Source organism: Desmodus rotundus, chromosome 1, assembly GCF_022682495.2.
Source record: "Desmodus rotundus isolate HL8 chromosome 1, HLdesRot8A.1, whole genome shotgun sequence".
In the NCBI taxonomy this organism is placed as follows: Eukaryota; Metazoa; Chordata; class Mammalia; order Chiroptera; family Phyllostomidae; genus Desmodus; species Desmodus rotundus.
This window is the reverse complement of record NC_071387.1, coordinates 179,670,123-179,688,227: the sequence shown is the minus strand read 5'-3', so window position 1 is coordinate 179,688,227 and position 18,105 is coordinate 179,670,123.

Below are 18,105 nucleotides of genomic sequence, written 5' to 3'. Positions count from 1 at the left end.
GACACACCTGCTGGGGCACCTACAGGTCAAACAGGCTCCTTTGTGTTGCAGTGACCCCCTGACCCTCCAACATCTCCTCTGTCCCTCCCTGTTCCTCAAGGCTTTGCCACATTGTACTGAACCCTCACATTTTCTCCTTTAAGACAAGTCCTTAAATATCAATCCTGTTCAGACTAGGAAGCCCTCTGATACCTTGGCCACATGTTACCTTCACAATATAAGGCTCAATTGTGGAGACAGCACAGCTGGCTATCATCTTCCCGGATGTGTCTTGGTTGTTAAACACTGAGGTTTTTGGCTGCTCCTCTGAGGGGTCTTATTGGGAGCCTCCCCTCAGAGACATTTAGAAGTCCTCTCTGTGAAGGAGACTCCAGCTCATGCCCCTCCCTGTGTCTACACTGTGGCCCCTTCATGTCCATCCTCCCTGTGACTTCCCCCCAAAAGCCATCACCTACAATTTACCTGAGAGTAATGGGATTCCACTGAGGAGACACTGTGCATCAGGCCATCTGTTGAGCAGATCTGTCCAGACCCCAGTGCAGGGGGTTGTCAGCCCCTGGTCTTCAAGTAGGCTTGGGAGTGTTAGCACAAGGCAGTGTGACCAACACTTCTCTGGGTCCTCTTCACCCCCTCTCTTTCTCTTTTCCCCACACAAGATGATACCTAAAAGTCCACTTCTGTGGTCCAGGATGGCACTTCCTTTCTCAAGGCCATGAGGAGATTGGGGACTGAGCTCTTCCTATCTATTTGAACTTGGCCGGAATCACTGAGAAGCCCTGTTCTGGTGCAGAGTTGGTAGGAGAAGGCCTTGGTGAGGCCGGGCTGAGACGCTCCCATCTGGGAATGCAGCCAGCACTGTATACTGAGCCATGGACCGGCAGGTGTGTACTGTGCCCACCGTCCACCTTGCCACTATAGTCACAGGACACTCTCTGCTCCGTGAAGGAAACTGCCTTATCTCCTGGATGCTGGAAATCACCGGATGGTGGTGAGGCATGTGCCCTCCTTCTTGTCCCCTTATTCTAGAAACTCTTACACAGCTCTCCTGGAAGGACATAAAGGTGCTTGAGAGTTAGAAAGTTCTGTGACCTGAACTTTGTGAGCCCCACACACATCTGTTTGATGTCTCTGACTCACTACACATAAAAGTTTTGGCAACGACCAAACTTAAAAGTGGATTGCTTAAGCCTCACCTTAATATCACCGAAATTTCAGGCCTCCTGGTGGCAGGTATGGTGGAACAAGCAAGAGACATGGCAACCTACAGGTAAAAGGCCTTGCCTCATTGGCTGTGCGACTTTGGGGGCAATGCTCAGACTCTCTGATACTCAGGACCTGGGTTTGCATGTAAAATAAGACAGATAATTATGCTCTTAACATAGAAATATTGAATGGCCTAACAAAATGGCACATGTGTATATGGGTTTATAAAGAGTACATGTTGTGAGGGTTTATTTTTATTAAATTGTGACAACTATTATTTTCCACTGTTTTTCTTTTCCATTATTAGATCTAAATAAATATTGTAGAATGTTGGATTCCAATGGCCAGGTCCGTGTGTCAGATTTGGCTTCTGCGGGGATTTTGGATGTGAATCACAGTCAGCTCAGCCATGCTCAGTGCAGCAGTTACCACCTTCTTCATGGGGTGGGGTGGGGAGTGTGCTTTATGTGATGGAAGCAGCAAGGCCTATGATGTGCTTCCCCAAAACAGAACATCATTAAGTAGCTGGGAACTACAGACATGAAATAAAATAAAATCCCTGTGAGAAGAGTCCAAGTGAAGGCAAACCTCTGGGAGGCATTTCCTCCAGCCCTGGTGACAACAGACACTGTACACAAGCCACGCAGAGCCTCTCCCGTCCGTGGACGCCCTCTGATGTCTCGGAGCCAGATAGCCAAAGGCAGTGACATTGGAGCAGCATGTCCTCCATCGGCTCAGCTAGCCGGGCAGTGCACACCAGCGAGGGCTTATCCGTGTTAACATAAACCCTCATTAGAGGGGATTAGGAGAGAAACAGTGACAAACAGGATGGACACTAACCCTCAGAGGGTCCCAGACAGACGCCACACACTAATTATCCTTTTAAATGACTTGAAAATGCTGAGTAGGAGCCTCAGCGTATGCGCATGGGATGCAAAGGGAATTGTGCTTTTCAGACAACAACCTGTTTGTATTTTGCAACAGTTTTACATTCTGCCCCACAGACGCATGCACAGGTGCATGCACACACATGCACATGCACACGGCACTCCTCCAGCCTGGCTTCCACAGCTGTCACGGGGATGCTAACTGGGACAGGTTTTGGAGGGCCCTCTGCCCTCTTCTCTTTGATAGTTCATGTGCCTCTGCAGGTGCACCTTTCCACTGATGCCTGGAGTCCACTTCTCAACCCCCTTAGAGAACACAAGGTGTCAGGGTCATGCTGAGGATGAGTGAGTCTGTGGATCAAATCTTGATAGGACCACACCTTCATTCCACTTATAGGGGAAATGCATTCCCTAAAGCACAATGTGGTTTTCCAGCCTCCTTAAAGCCACATTTCTGGATTCCAAAGGACAACTGTGACCTTCTATGGCAAGGAGTTTGTGAAGGTGTCACATATGCCTCTCTTAGCAGGAAGCCCCTCCAGTCTACTCATAGCCTGGATGGACCCCCTGGTGTGTTGTGGGCACATCGCCTACAGCAGTTCCTTCCTTCTCTCCCCCTGCCTCCCCACTCATCCCCCAGAAACTTGCCTCCCCTGTGGACCCTTGAACTGTGCTGACCCTTGCTTCACGTCAGGAGTCCTATCTGGCAGGTGTGGATGTGGCCCCAGAATTCGTGTCTTTAAACCTTCCCTGGGTGGTTCTGCCCACCACCTCATGGTCGCTGCAGCTTATGTCTTTACTGAGAGACCTTAACACTGAGGGCTTCATCCTGGCCCATCAGGGGCCCCAGACAGTCTGGGAGCAAACACAGATGGAAATGTTCTGTCCACGACACTGTGCAGCAGACAGGGGAAGGTAGGAGGCAAATCGTCTTCCAGTCATCCAGATGGGAGTCCTAAAACCAAATGTAAACGTCTGACAAGTGGAAGTGAGCAGTGTGACGAAAGGACTGTGTGTGTCACACACAAGTCAGTGTGTGCATGTGACTGTGTGAGTCTGGGGAGCCGGCTCATGGACTGGTGACATTCAGATTTTTTTTTGGTTTGGGAGGATTTTGAGGCAAATAGTACCAAATGTTTACACAGCAACATGGGGAGATGGTAAGATGTCACGCTTTACCCACTGTCCAAATGCATGTCACCATTTACATTGGTCAGCTAGCTATCCAGGCTATGTGTGCAGGCTTTGCCCCAGCCATGGTGTCAGGTGGAGAGCTGCCTGAGCATTCTTTAAATGGAAAGAGCCTTTAGTCCTAAGAGATCGAGCACTCAAACCTCAAGACACTGGGTGCCAACAGCTCACCCAGTGGAAGGTAGTTATGTGCATAGAATTAGCCATTGGGGAGAAAGGTGCAGCATAGACTCTGTCATTAGAAAATTACTCACAGCCCTCTGAGAGCAGTGCTGTGGGCTTTGTTTCACCAAAGAGGAAACAAGACACAGAGATGTGGGTGCACATCAGCAAGTGCAAGAAAGGACCAGTCCTGGTGTTTGGTCCCAACACGTGCACACTCGGCATGAACCAGGCTCGGTTTTCCCTATTAGGGAGTCCTTATTGATTCATTACCAGCAGCAATCCAAGTCTTCATCACCTATGACACCATTATGGAATAGAGATTGATGATTGGTCAACAGATAAATCTATCAATAAACCTATTAAATTTGTAAAGAAATACAAGTCTACCCCTCATGGGTACTTTCATGGGTCCAGTGGTCCTCTTGAAAATAGATTAGACTCACCCAAAGAGTTAATTCTTTTTTTTCAATTTCTGAACTCTACAGCAGACAAATGATGTCAGAACTTATGTGGTCATCTCATGCATCAACCACCACATCAGTGAAACCTCGACCTTGCATCCTAATGCAATGAGGACATCTCTCCACGCCTTCAGCCTTGCAGGTTCCAAGTGGTGCACAAGGCATGCTCACCTCTGTCTCAGCTTTGCTGGTTTAGAGAAACATATGGTTAAAATTACTCCAGCAAGTCTGTGACACAGTACAGTTTACTTTCAGGAGATAATTGATGCTAATCATTGGATAAATATCATTGGTACTGTTGATTCATTGAAGGTCTTAACATGCTATTTAAATTGTTTAGCTCTACTTAACTGCACTTTATGAAGGGAATTATATGCTATAGCTATATTTTCAAATTTGGGAATTTACAAAGGTCTTGAAATGTATCTGTCATGAATATAAAGAGTGTGCTACATCTGAAAAGCTACTGTCTTAGGGCAGAATCATGGAGACAGAGCTTAAATTGAGAACAAAGAGGTGGTGTTATTATAAACCAGAGAGAAGGAGCTTCTGGGGCATGCTAATTACCAGGTGCTGCAACAGAGAAGTTGCAGAGTCCATCTAACCGGAATGTGTCCAAGTGGCAGGAGGCTGATCCAGTCTTGGCTTGGACTGGCCAAATGGTCCTTACATGCATCCTAGCAGGACATCACTTTTCTGGCCAGAAAACACAGCAGGGCTGTGACATGAAATGGGATGGCCACTAGTTTCAACCTTCACTAGGGTTGTTACACGGTACACTTTCAAGGTTATGATTGTTGCATAACATCAAAAGAATTGTCTCATAACAATGTGGACAAAATGAGCAAATGTAACTCAAACTGTGACCAGAGTAAGCAACAAATATCACACAACCACTGATGTGTATTAGTGATGGAGCAATTTTGATCAAGAAAAACAGAGCACAATTTGCCTCTCCAGACCACCATGGACAAGTTAGGTTTTCAGACAATCAGGTGGTGTCCTTCACTTTCAACCCTACAGTGCCAACCCTACTCTGGGGCCTGCCCTTCCTGAGTCCTGGTCCAAACCTCAGTTGCACCTCCAACAGAATTTTAAATATATTTCACATCTTTAAACTGCCAATTGTAAAGATGGGTGGCTTTTTTGCATTATTATATTGGATATAATTTTTGCCCTAGGAACTGGAAAATGCTCCTTCACAGGATCAAAGGGTAGTTATGTCATTTTGTAAGCCCTCCATTAGGTTTCCCATTAAAAATGAATGCTGCTAATAATTTCATTTATATGCATTAGTATTTTGGAAAAAAAATACCTTCACTGAATTTGCCTTGAAATTCAGAACGCTGTCAGGAAGCACCATGACAAGTCATAATATCATGGTATTTTCCTGATTCATCTCTATTTCTTGATTGTAATATGTCATTATTATATGACAAAAGCATTGCCCTAGGTAAAGCACACATTTTTTTTTTTAAAGTTGAGCTCATCTGTTTCTTTTAGTTTCAAGTTCAAACTACACAGCGTTTTTATGTCTACATTATAATGCACACTGCACTTTAGCAGTTCCTTCCTTGGGTGAGTTATTTATTTAATGCCAACATAATCGTATGTAGAATTAGATGAATAACCACTATTGGCTGATACAGTTCTGATACATGTGTTCCTTCCTATTAAGAGTGTGAAGCAGCAATGTACATAAACAATGTGTAAGCTCCCAATGCATATATTTACCAATGGTAAAACCCACATGCCACCCTTGCAGGCATCTAATGCCCCTAAAGGCGTTGCGGGTTAACGGTGATTTAATCCCCTTATGCATGCATAATGTGACAAGCTTTGCATAAATAATAATAAATAATTGGTGCATATAAATAATTTATCATTTATTTTTGCAGTAGAAGTAGAATTTTTAGACATATTTTAAACAAAGGAAACTGCAAACATGATCTCAGTCAGAAAGGGGGTTAAGTCTTCTTCAAACACAGCTTTCAAAGCTCCTATACATTCCGTGTATATTTGTGATGTTGGTGGGGGAAGTTTATTACATCACCAGACTTTGAAGCATGGCACAACACAGAAAAAACTATAAAAAATAAATTCTAAACTGGAAGGGATTTTTCCAAAATAAGCTGAATAATATCTCATTAAAAAATCATTTTTTCCTATCTAAACCTTCACTGTTAAATACATTATTTGATGTAAAGATTCTACATTTGGTAAGGTAAACATTTTAGATTAAACTTGGGCATCTAAATCTAAGTCTTTGCAAAAACACTGAGGGAAAAAATGGTAAAATTGAAAGCTGGTCACTTGTCAATTTGGGAGATTAGATGAAGTAGGTAGAAGATTGAATTGTTTCACTAATAACAGATTACAATATGGCTAAATTGCACAGTGTTTAGATTCCTGCTTCCCCTCCCAAGATGACCAGCAGAGACTGGCCAGTATGGTTGCACCAGGAAGGAGGGGACACCACCCAGGCCCCCCACTACGTGCTCCTGCTACACTTTCTGGCTCTTTTCTATGCTCTGTCTCTCCCTGCATGGCTGGTTCAGAAGTACCTCCTGGACAGCAAAGCCAGAGGACCACAGCAACTAGGAGCAAGGTGACATGTTGACATCTGTGATGGAGAAGCCACGGCAGGCAGAGAGAGATTTTGGTTTTGCTCATCAAAAATGTGTTTCCTGCATTCCAGACTTTTCTTACTTTCCCTCTTCTCCAATATGCATTTTTTTAAAAAACACAATTCCCTTCAAATTCAATCCAGCTGGCAAAATTGGATTCAGTGAAAAATGAGTTGCTATAAAAAAACTTGGGATTCGTGAGCACTCCTGGAGGAGCCAGGGCATAACGGGGATTCCGGTATGCAGGTTTGGAGTCCTCATTGGTGTTAGGTCCCTTCCCCATCCTTTTGCCCTCTCCCTAAGTCCCAGACCACCTCAGGGCCCTCACATGTTTGCCTGCCACCCAAATCCACAGGAAAGGCGGTCATTTATATTCCATTTAAACATTGAATAAAGAACAATGTATTTACCACTTGATCTTATAGACCATCGCTTTTGGCCTCAGCTCAAAACAGGTTTTTTTCTGCATTTAATTAATAAACATGTCCTTTGGCCCCAGAAGGGCTTGATCACTCCTGACTCTACCCTGGATTAGCCTACTGATTCTGGAGAAGTTCCTTTGAGTGTGAATGATACTTCCTCATCAGTAAAGTGGGAGAGTACCTACCTTGTATGTAGGGACTGCGTGGCATTAGGTAAATGTTGCTCATCACACACCCAAGCCCTGCTTGGCACCCCACACCAGGACTCCTCTGACTGTCCCATTTGCCAGGTTCCCAACGGCTGCCTTTGGCTGTGTCTTGTTCCCGTCTCCTGGGCTTCAGGCCACACTACCCAAGGGTTCCTCTCACCCAGAGGCTCACTCCAATCTTTGCCTTTTTTCTGCTCTGCTCATGAAGCTCCTCCCTCCTGTGTGAAGCAGCAGGTCTCTCTGGCCAGCAGCAGTTTTTCCTGACCACCCTTCTTCTTGCATGTACATGTGCATAACAGTTTCACCAAGATGCTCAGATAAAAAAATAGTTTTGCTTTTATATATTAAAAAAGAGGAGCAGGAACAAAGTAATAACTATTATAACAGTGGAAGTAATCATTTATAACTTTCTCCTGCCCCAGCATTCTGAGGGCAGGTGTGGGTGGAGCCCTTCTCCTGGCTTCCTCAGTGGCAAACCTTGGCAGTGCTGAGAGGGGGTATGGTGAGTACAGGTGGGTGGAGCTCTGGGCAGGGGTGGTGTGCTAGAGGAAGGAAGAGATAACTGAAAAGTGGCTGAATGGAGAAGGAGAAAAAAGTTATGCTTTTGGGGGCAGGAAGGCTTTGGTAAGGGCAGCTGCCCTGTAGGAGCTGGGATGGCATGTTGCCTACAAAAGGGATTTTGGAAATCTTGCTTTGTGTTGTGCAAATAAACCTTTCTCTTCCCACTGCATCTTCACTCTACCCTCAGTATCCCCCCCACCAAGAAACCTATGTTTATAAGGGGTGTGCAGATTCTCCTGATCTAGAAAGACCCCTAAAGGTGAGCTTGGTTCTGCCACTCTGATCACAAACTCTGGACACTCATGAGAACCTATAATTACATGTAAATATAGGGTGAGTCGATGTGTCAGCCCAACACTGCTCCTGGCCCTGGGTGTAGACTGAGGACAGAGTGAACCTAGTGTGACAGCAGGGAGGCCAAGGAGGTCTGTCCATAAGGAGAGACATGCAGCTGGCTATGGAAAATGCAGAAGGCCCATTAACATGCATACAGTAGGGTTTCTGTGGGAAAGGCCACCTGCAAGATAAATGAGTAACTTTCTTCAGTGTGTGTTGGGGGTCAAACTGTGTCCCCAGAAGGGTATCTTGAAGTCCTAACCCCCACACCTGTGAATGTGACCTTATTTGTAAATAGGGTCTTTGTATAGGTAATGAAGTTCAGGTTTATACTGGGATGAGAGTGGACTCTAACCTAATGACCGGTGTTGTAGAAGACAAGGGACACAGACGGAAGGGGGCCATGTGGAGAAGGTGGCAGATACTGGAGCAGTGCTGCACCAGCTCAGGAATGCCAGCACCACAAGATGTGTAGGGGAAGCCTGGAAGACATTCTTTCTTGGAGCCTTCAGAGATAGCATGACCCTGTGACACCTTGATTTCAGACCTCTGACCTCCCAAACTGTGAGGAAATAGCCAGGAAACTCATACAGTATGTATTTCTGAGAATGAAATGAGCCACGGGCATAAGGCATACCTCCTGCATGCCTTGAACTTGATTCTGGCTCACCGGTCTAAAGGCCACTCACTCCTGAGTTGAGCGTGCGTTTAAGTGTCCCATATTTGGTTAAGGAGCCTTGATGTTTCCTTTTAATGAAGATGCTGTTCATTGAACAAATGTTGGCCAGTGAGCCTTTTTAGATTCTTGGTTGAGATACTTCTTGCAACCAACAGTATTTGTTTCTTTATTAAGCTCAGTTGCCCTGAGGAGGAAAGAGCAGTGGATAAAACTTCAGGAAAGTATGTTCCACGGGAAGAATGAAACAACCAGATTAAACTTCTCATCAAAGTTGAATTTTCCTGTAATGGCTCTCAAAGAAAGAATCGTGTGATGGCTCTGTAGGAAGACGGGCCCAGGACACAGTGACTGCTTTTCAATAAGGCAACAACCCCAGCAAGCTGGGGACACACGTGCCATCAGTCTCTCTGAGGCAAGCTCTCTTTGTGTGGACACTTAAAGGACTCAATCCAATCACCGATGTCCTTTCTGACCCCCACACAAGGAATTAGAGCCCCTTAGAGAAACCACTTCTGACCAATCAGGGCTGCTCCTTCAACGTTGGTTCCTTGAGATATTCCTTTTGGCAGGGGTCACTGGCCCGCAACACCCATCATCACTAACTTATTAGATCTTGAGGCAATTAGTTGAAAACAAACAGAGGAGACAAGCCTGGTATTGAAACAGAGAAACCAGAAGAAAATCGCCCATGGCACTCCATTATTTCCAAGCTGCTTCAAAGGCAGGGCGGGCTTCGTGGAGAAAAAAGGAACGCATTGTTTTCATGTAAGGTCTATATAGTAGATGGCCTCCCCACAGCATTTTCCTACTGATTTGGTTACACTCATGCTTCCATGAAATAATGGGTTGGTGCAAAGCACTTTTCAGTCCCCACCTAAGCTCAGTGTGCCATGTGGAGCACGATTACCCAAGGATTAAAAATCCAATTAGACTCTCCCTTTACATGAGAAATCAGATGAGGAATTTTAAGAAATGTATTGAAAACCACTTCTTAATATGATTGAGTGTGATAACGCTCACTAAGTAGAAAACTGATATCCTGGGGACCCCCTGACTCTTCAGAACAAATTGACTTTCAACATCTTCAATAATAACGTGCATTCTTTGCTATTAATTGTATTGATTGAGGACAGTAGATGTGTTTCAGCAAATTTCCATGGGAATGTAATGATTTGTTCTTTATAACTAAAATCTCACTTGTGTCAGTGGGGACATTTGGCTCTGAGCAAGTACATGTTGTGGTTAGATTGTGAGGTATTTGAAAATAGTATACAGAAAAACATGGTAAAAACCTTACAAGGAAAAATAATAATTCACTCTACGCCTCATGTAGTTTGCTTGGTCAAGTGCAGAGGATGCAGTAAATATTATGTTACCTAATGTGATTTTTTTTAGTTCCATGTGGTAAACGTTACAAATTTCATGGGCCAAGAAAGTTTGATTTTTATCACAAAAAAAAAGCTAAATTGAAAGGTTTTGAATAATTATGTAGTCATATCGGCTTGGCTTCTTTCTGTCTCTTTTTTTTTTGTTCCTCTGCTATTGAATGCACAATTAGATTTACACAGATATGTATCACTCAATTGCTTTCTTATGCCAATCATCTTTTTTAGTCAGAATAGAATGTTTAATTATTTGACCTGCACAGAGCAGGGTGTGCCAAATGAGCATTTTAAGACTATCCATGTATGTAATCATGATTCATGAAAACACTCTTATTTTTAGTATAGAATCTGTGGCATTCACTTGGCAAATAAAATCCAAATGAATATCTTAATTCAAAAAGTGAAAATGTGCTTTCCACAAAGACACACTGGTGAGTAGTATCAAAACTAAACTTTTTTTCTTCCTGATTCATAACTTTTGTATTAGGCTGTTGACAAGGGCTGGTTGTTTGGTAAAGTCTCCTGAAAACAGAACGATCACTTGTTTTGTCCTCTTTTAATTAGGCTTCTGTATTCCTCCTCATGGCCGTCAGATGTCTAATAAATATCTATGGAAAGTACTGAGCTGTGTTCAAATGGTGTCATCAGTGGTGTGGGTGGGTGCCTGCAATATGAAGACTTGGTAAAAAAAAAAAATTCTTTCCCACAAGAGGTTTCAAGTTGTTTGTATGCCCTTAGTATCTGATTTCAAGATAGGCGCGCTGGTGTATCTCCTGTGCTAGCTGAGCGGGCACAAAGCCTTCACTTAGAAGAATCAGCAGAAGCCTTTCAGATTAGATGAATGGCTGCCCATGGCTCTGTCAGTGTCGGGTGCTCTATTGGAGAAGTTGCCATGACTTAGCCATGTCTGCGCAAGAAAAAGCTCTCTCCTGTCCTTGCAGAGAGAAGGGCAGCTGTGGCACCTTGCTCAGCTGCTACCAAAGACCCAGCCTTGCCATGTTTTCTCATCGCTGTTTTGATACTCAAATTTGACAAAAATGAAAGGAAATATCTGATGATTGGATTTTGTACAAGGTAGATGGGCTCAAGCCATCTCATTCTACTTCATTCCCAAAAGATTACAATTAATTCTAAGGGTGAGAGTTTTCTTTCTCTGCAGTCAATGTTGTGTTTCAATGAATAGTTTAGGTAGCTATTTAGAAAGTAAAATGTTTTTGTTCTTTCATTGATGAGCAAGAAGTGTTTCATAAACACATACATTCTTTAGAGGAAACACTTCAAGACACAGAGAGACATAGGATATTTTTTTCCAGCTAGTGAAATGGTGGTGATTATTTTGTCCACCTGCCTTAGCTTTATGGACAAGCAACCAAAGTCAAGGTAGGTCAGAGGCATTTTCCAGGTAACAGACCAACGACCCTGTGGCTGAACCAGGATGAAGGCCAGGGCTGCCTGCTTTGTGTTCAAGTGTTTTCAAATGACACCTGTTAGCATCAAAACTTAAATGTCTCTTTACTTGATTTTGTAGATAACAATGAAGTCAAATGTGAAGGCTCTGAGTGCCTTTATCTAAATAATTGAATGGTTCATCAAGCATTTGAGTCACAGCTGATGTTGAAGGTTATTTTGTGTTAACTGTTCAGGTCATGGAGCTGAACCTAGATGAACTCAATAGGCTGACAGTTTATGGTGATCTTTGCTGCCAACACTAGTTCATCCTCTGGATACACATGAGTTTCTCTTTTTTTCTCAGTCATTCCTTGATTCCTCCCCACTCCCACATACAAAGTTTGTCTTAGGGTTAGAAAAAAAGAGAGAAAAGAACTTTGTTGTACTACAGATAATTGATAAAGCCATAAAAATTATTTATGTCACCCTCTGATATTAAATGGATTTAAAACACACAAGAAAAGCTTCCATCTTACCAGCTCCTTTTCATACCTCCTTTCAAAAGCAAATTAAGTTTGACTTTGGAGAGGTTTTCATGTTGCATTGGTCTAGTCCCCACACTGGGCAGATGAGACACAGAAACTGAAATCAAGTTCCCAGTGACCCAGGGCTCCTTGGGTCTCCGGATCCAGGTTAGCAGTTCTCCCACCTTGCTGCAATGCTGATATTGTCCTATGGCTCCCACCTGCAGGAAATACATCCAGATGCACTCTTCAAGGTGCACAATGCCAACAAATTAAAAATAAGTGCCTTTCATCCTCTACCCAACACACAGCTGCACCTTGGGATAGTTCCACAGTAAACTCACCATTCACCCTGCACACCCAGATGGGTTTCCAGGGTGAGTAGAAAAAGATGGGGACACCTCACTGTCATAGTACTTTAGACTTCAAAGCCAGATCAATGAGTCTAAAATATATATATATTTTTAATGTGTTCATCTACCAAAAAATGTTTAGAGCATGCATGGGTCTGGGGAGAGGAAGACCACAGTATATCTGTGAAAAGGTATCACTTTTTACTCTTAACTTCTGAATTCAACCATGGGAACATCTGTGATGTCATAGGTCTTGCTTTACATGGAGAGTGACTTGAGGAGGGCAGATGAGTTGATCAAATCCTTAGGGCTGATTGATCTAACCCTGAGCTCTCTGAGCAAGGAGAGAGAACTCAGCTCAGCACAGCAACTGGACAGGTTTATCCAGTTCCTCTACAAAGGCAGAAATGCTGGCTGCATTGTTCCCAGTGCTTTGCCCTTCTCCTCTCCCAAACCTAAGTGGAATACTTGTGGTATTGAGGAATCACAAGGTTGTTTAGCAAAGAAATTAAATGATACTTCACATCTAATAGGCTTTTTTAAAAAAGTTGTGAACCATGAGGAGACTTTATATCTGCCTTTTCCTGCCCAGGACAGGATCTGCTCTGGGCCAGACCACAGGGACCCCCAGAGCCTCACTTCTATCAGGAGAGACAGGCCCACAGGTTTCTAGAAGGTGAGGTGCTGGAGGCTCCCAAGGTAAGGCAATGGACACTGCTCTGACAACAGTGCAAAGGTTTCTCTTTCTCCTCCCCTGGCAAGCCCCAAGAAGATTTTGCATAAAAGAACTTCAAATTGAGTCACTTGCAAGCTTGCCATTTATGACCAGTGATTAGCCTCACGTGTACCTCAACTTAGCCATTCATTTAAATCATTTTCCTTATTTAAAGTACTGACCACTCTGAATGTTTCCTCAGGCTTTCTCACATCTTCACAGTGTGTGGTTCATATCCTTTTATAAACTAATAATTCCCAAAAATAAATATTGTAAGGACCTTAGCTTTGGGCTGTGTATTTTCTTGTTTGCTTTTGAACAGTTTTCCAGCTATGTTTGGTCCACAACCAAAGATAACATATGTACCTTTTTCCTTGTGAGCATCCCTATTTAGTTGTTTCTCTACATAAGTAACTGTAGAGATTTTCCAGAGTGTATTAAACAGATTTCTAAATCTACACAGACCACTCTTCAGAATCAAAGTCCTTTTCTAGGAGAGATGATGAATCTTGCACATGAGGCTATTAATGATGTGACATCTCAGACTATGGGATTGGGGGAACAAAGATATTGGGTCCCTGTGCATCTGAAGGAGGCATCTCCAGGTCAACCTGCAAATGTTCTGCTAGAATGAAGAGGGACCCCAAAAGTCTCCAACTACATGCCAGTGCTGGGGGAAAGCAGACAGAATGACCCACAGCTGGAGGAGAGGCTTTCTATGGAAATGTGCCCAGCAGTGCAACTGGTAGGGACAAAGACCTAGACAGTTTTTCTGGAACACTTTTGAAAGTTATGTTTGATCAGGGTCTGGGACTACAGGTATAGAAAAAGTGAATTTACATCTGAGAGACCTGAAGAGTCTTCTCACAGTGGAGACCTGACAGAGAAAGCATAGTGAGAACAGATCAAAGTATAGATGTTTCCTATGGAACAAAGAGAGCTGGACTGAGGATAGCCAAAGGGCAGAGCAAAATAAGCCATTTTGTCGATGAGATGAGAGAATGTTGTATGCCAAGAGTGTTTCAGGAACAGGGACACCCAGGCCATGATCGCAGCAGACCTGATGATTCATGGGATTCCTTCCCTCTGATACAGGGACCCCAGCCCTCTGATTGTGCTGCAAACTACATTTTTCATGAGTGATCGATACTACTTTTGACCTGTGTGGAACAGTAACACATGCAGTCTGAGAATGGCGAACACGTGAATTGTGGTTACAAGAGAATTTATTTTCAGAAAATGTACAGAATCAGGAGAGTGTGGGCAGCACACCCAGCTCAAGCATAACCACAGAGCAGCATCCATTCACTTTCTATCACTGATGAGTGATCAAAGGCCATCTTTATTATCACTTAATGCAAAATGACATCCTCACTGGGGAGAGAAAGACAGAGGGAGGAAAGGCCTTAATATCCAAGATACCACCCCTCCAATAGCATCAACTCTCCACAACACAAGACATAAGTCCAGGAAATATGACTTACTATTTCCTTCCCCCGACTATGCAGGGCAGACCTGTAGAAGAGGAAAACTTAGCTAAAAGCCAGACCTCCCTATATGACATGTTGACCTAAAGGGACCCTAGTAGGGATGCGGGACTGTCTCACTAAGAAGGACTTCTCTATACCTTAGCAAGTCCCTCCAGCTCCTCATAGTTGCTATCCATCAAGGGGTCAAAAGTGGCCTTCTGCCTGCGTACAGGGAGCTCTTGGTACATTTTCTTGTGTTGATTGTAGGAAGCATGGCAGGTGTATTGGGAAGTCACTGGCACACCATGACCAGGAACATGAGCACAAAGGCCCAACTCATGGTGCAGAGGACAATGACTTTCTGCTTTGGTGGAGACCCATTACCTATATTTCATTTGTTCTAACAAGCTAAACCTTATTCGGCTCCAAGAATCTATTACAAGAGGCTCTATCTCCTGAAAGTGATGTTGGTATTAGACATCTAGAGTGCTTCTCATACCTTGGCTATGCTTCTTTCCATTTGCCTGACCATGAACTCCAAGCTGTTACCTATTGCCTACTGTTCTCTCCCTCCACATTTGACACATACCATCATCATTCCTGTTGAGAATTAACTTTCTCTAAAGTAAAATCCTTCCATTCTACCCAAGCAATGAGCTCAAAGAGTAGCTTTGGGGACTCCCCACAGCTTGGCACAACTCCTGGGCCCTGCTGTCCAGGAGTTTTCCTGGGGGATATCATGCTTCCCACAGCTGTCTAAACTTCCTGGGTACTCAGATGTCAGAGCTTATGTTTCATGGCCTTGAAGGAGCCTTTAGGGACCAGATCTACCAATGGTGCCTAAAAAGGAATATGGTACACCCTTTATTAACATCAGACTCCATGGTCAGGTGTTGGGAACAAGGACCAAAATATTACTCCTGGAGTCATTAACCCCAACCTTCCTCCGTCCACACAATTTTGCTACCCCAGACCCATGCCCAAAGTACCAGCTTCTGGACAGCTAGAGGAATTCATCACCACCATTCAATTTCTTAATATATTTGTGGGCTCATGTGTGCTCCGCCAGCTGCATGACTATAAAGGGATGATTGACTTGTGGGATTCTAGCCTGGTGTGACAGGGAAGTTGGAGAAAGGTGCATTCTGTATCTGCAGAACCGAGACACCCAGGAGGGAAACACACCATATGTCTGCAAGACTTGTAGGAGGGTACATGATATTCTCTTCATCTTGCCTAACTCTTCTCATCTTCTTCTTACCTCCTCCAGCAGAAGAGGTGGATATCAGACTTTAGGCTGGTAAGTTTCCAAGTTTTGTACAGAAACTGATGTAAATGATTGCCCTGGACATGCCCACCCCAACCCGCACTATGGAGAGAGCAAACCAGCCCCTGTGCCATGAGCTGTCCAGCTGAGGTGCCAGGAAGACTGACCAGGCAGGTGATCCAGTGCCAGCCTCACCTGTCAGGATCCAGCCTGGGCAGATCCTGTACTGCCGGCAGAAGAGGGTCCTTTGTGCTAGTGTATTCCATGTCCAATGGAATTATCTGGACCAATGTACCAGATAATTGCTGACCCAAGCTTTCAGTCAAGTAAACTTGATCTGCAGATGGTTTTATCATGTAAGAGAGCCTACACATTAGGAGAAAGCATGTGTCATGGTCATCACTGGGTGCAATTAGCTAGAGTTGCTGTCAGTAATGGGTTCTAATTTGAAAAGTGGTAGTGGGGTGGGCATTGGCCAAAAGAAAGTCCCATCATTTGAATGAGGCCAGTTGGAGTATGTGATGGTGCTCCCTGGTGAGAAACAGGAGGCTTTCCAAGGAAAATGATGCTAAGAGATAGGGAAACTATACTTTGGGATGGCAGGTCAGCTTCCAGCCATCACTGTCTGAAGTGATTGCAGCCTCACAGAAGCAGTCAGCAAAAGAGAGTAGGCCTGTATTATAATTCTTTTATTTCTAGTAAGTGGCGTAAACTGCAGAGTTGACCCCTGTTCCCATCAGTCCACATGGAATCAGAGGGCACCAGCCCTGGGGAATTCCTTACCTGGAAAAATTCAACACCTTGTTGGCTTGCACTGGTTGGTAGATATTTTCAGCATCAGGCACAGGTTAAGAGCAGTAAATCCAAAGGGAGAGGAAGAACCAATCCAGGGAAAAGCATTCACCTTTATGGCCCCAAGTACCTGCTGTAAGCCAAGGCCTGAACCTGTGTCTTCTTCATTCACCATGGTGACACTTGACACCCTTTGGAGACTTTGTCCTACCCACATCAAGTCCTCTGAACTCTTGAGGTCCTGAGCTGCATTTGCTTCATGGGCTCAGACTAGAACAGATGATTTGGGGAAGCACACAGGTCTTGGCCAGGTGGGAAGCCCTCCAGGATAGGAATACACTTCCCTATGACTTTGTGTTAACTAATCCTCCATACAAGTTCTAACAACTCACCATTTTCCTTTAGGCAAATGTGAAATTAGCTGAACACACAAAACCCCAACCAGCCTTCTTGCTTCAGCAGGTGGCAGGGTCAGAAATAGGTGTCCGAAGAGGGGAGATTTGCATTTCATGAGAAAGAAAAGAAGCTCGGGAATGAGCATATTTTTTGTCAGATTCACCCACCAAGAGAGGAATTTCTTATCCCTCTCAAAATGACAGAGGAAGCTGGTCCACACCTCACCCCTTGCCCAGCAGTGCAGGCCCCTGCCCATCTGTGCTAATGGTGGGACCTCCCTCATGAAACACCTCCCTCCCTTTGACATAAATCAACATCACATGTAAATTGAGATCCTATTTTAACTGGTAGACAATAGGGTTTTAACAGGGTTGAGAATAGGATTAACATATTGTTATCATGCTGTGTTCTGATTTACACGACACTGAGTTCTTGTGAGGGTACCTCAGGAAAAATCTATTCTATATGTGGAACAAACCCCAACTGAGACTTCACTAAAAACAACTTGACATTACTCAAACAATATTTCCTTATTAACCAACAAGAACAATTAGGAAATGTTTCAAGTAAGTTCAATCTCTGTGCTTGAATACACATTGTTCATTGTCCTATGTCAACAAGTAGAGGCTGCTGTTTTAGAGTGATTTCCATATGTTAATTTACTGAGTTCCCTTTCTGAAAGACTATAGTTTCCTGACTGCTAATTTCAGTTGACAGGGAATGGTTTGCTTTTCATTCTCTGCAAAATAATGTATTGTTGCAAAGTGATTTATAATAAACAGTATCTAGGAAAGAACTACAACACTGATTGGTTTTGACAACCAAAAATGCATTATTAATGAAATAATAACATCGGCAGCATCTTGGATGCAAGCGGATTGCACAGTTTATTTTTCTGTTCAGAATCTAGGTCCTTGCTCTGCATTGAGAGCTTCTTTGAGATGGGTGATCATTGCCGAGAATGCGGAGGCGCATGCGTGCCGTGCTGAGTTCAAATGAGCCTGCAGTGAATGGGGATTATTTTTGCTTTATATCGTGGCTAATATTATATTTCATAAACATTATTTTTCAGCT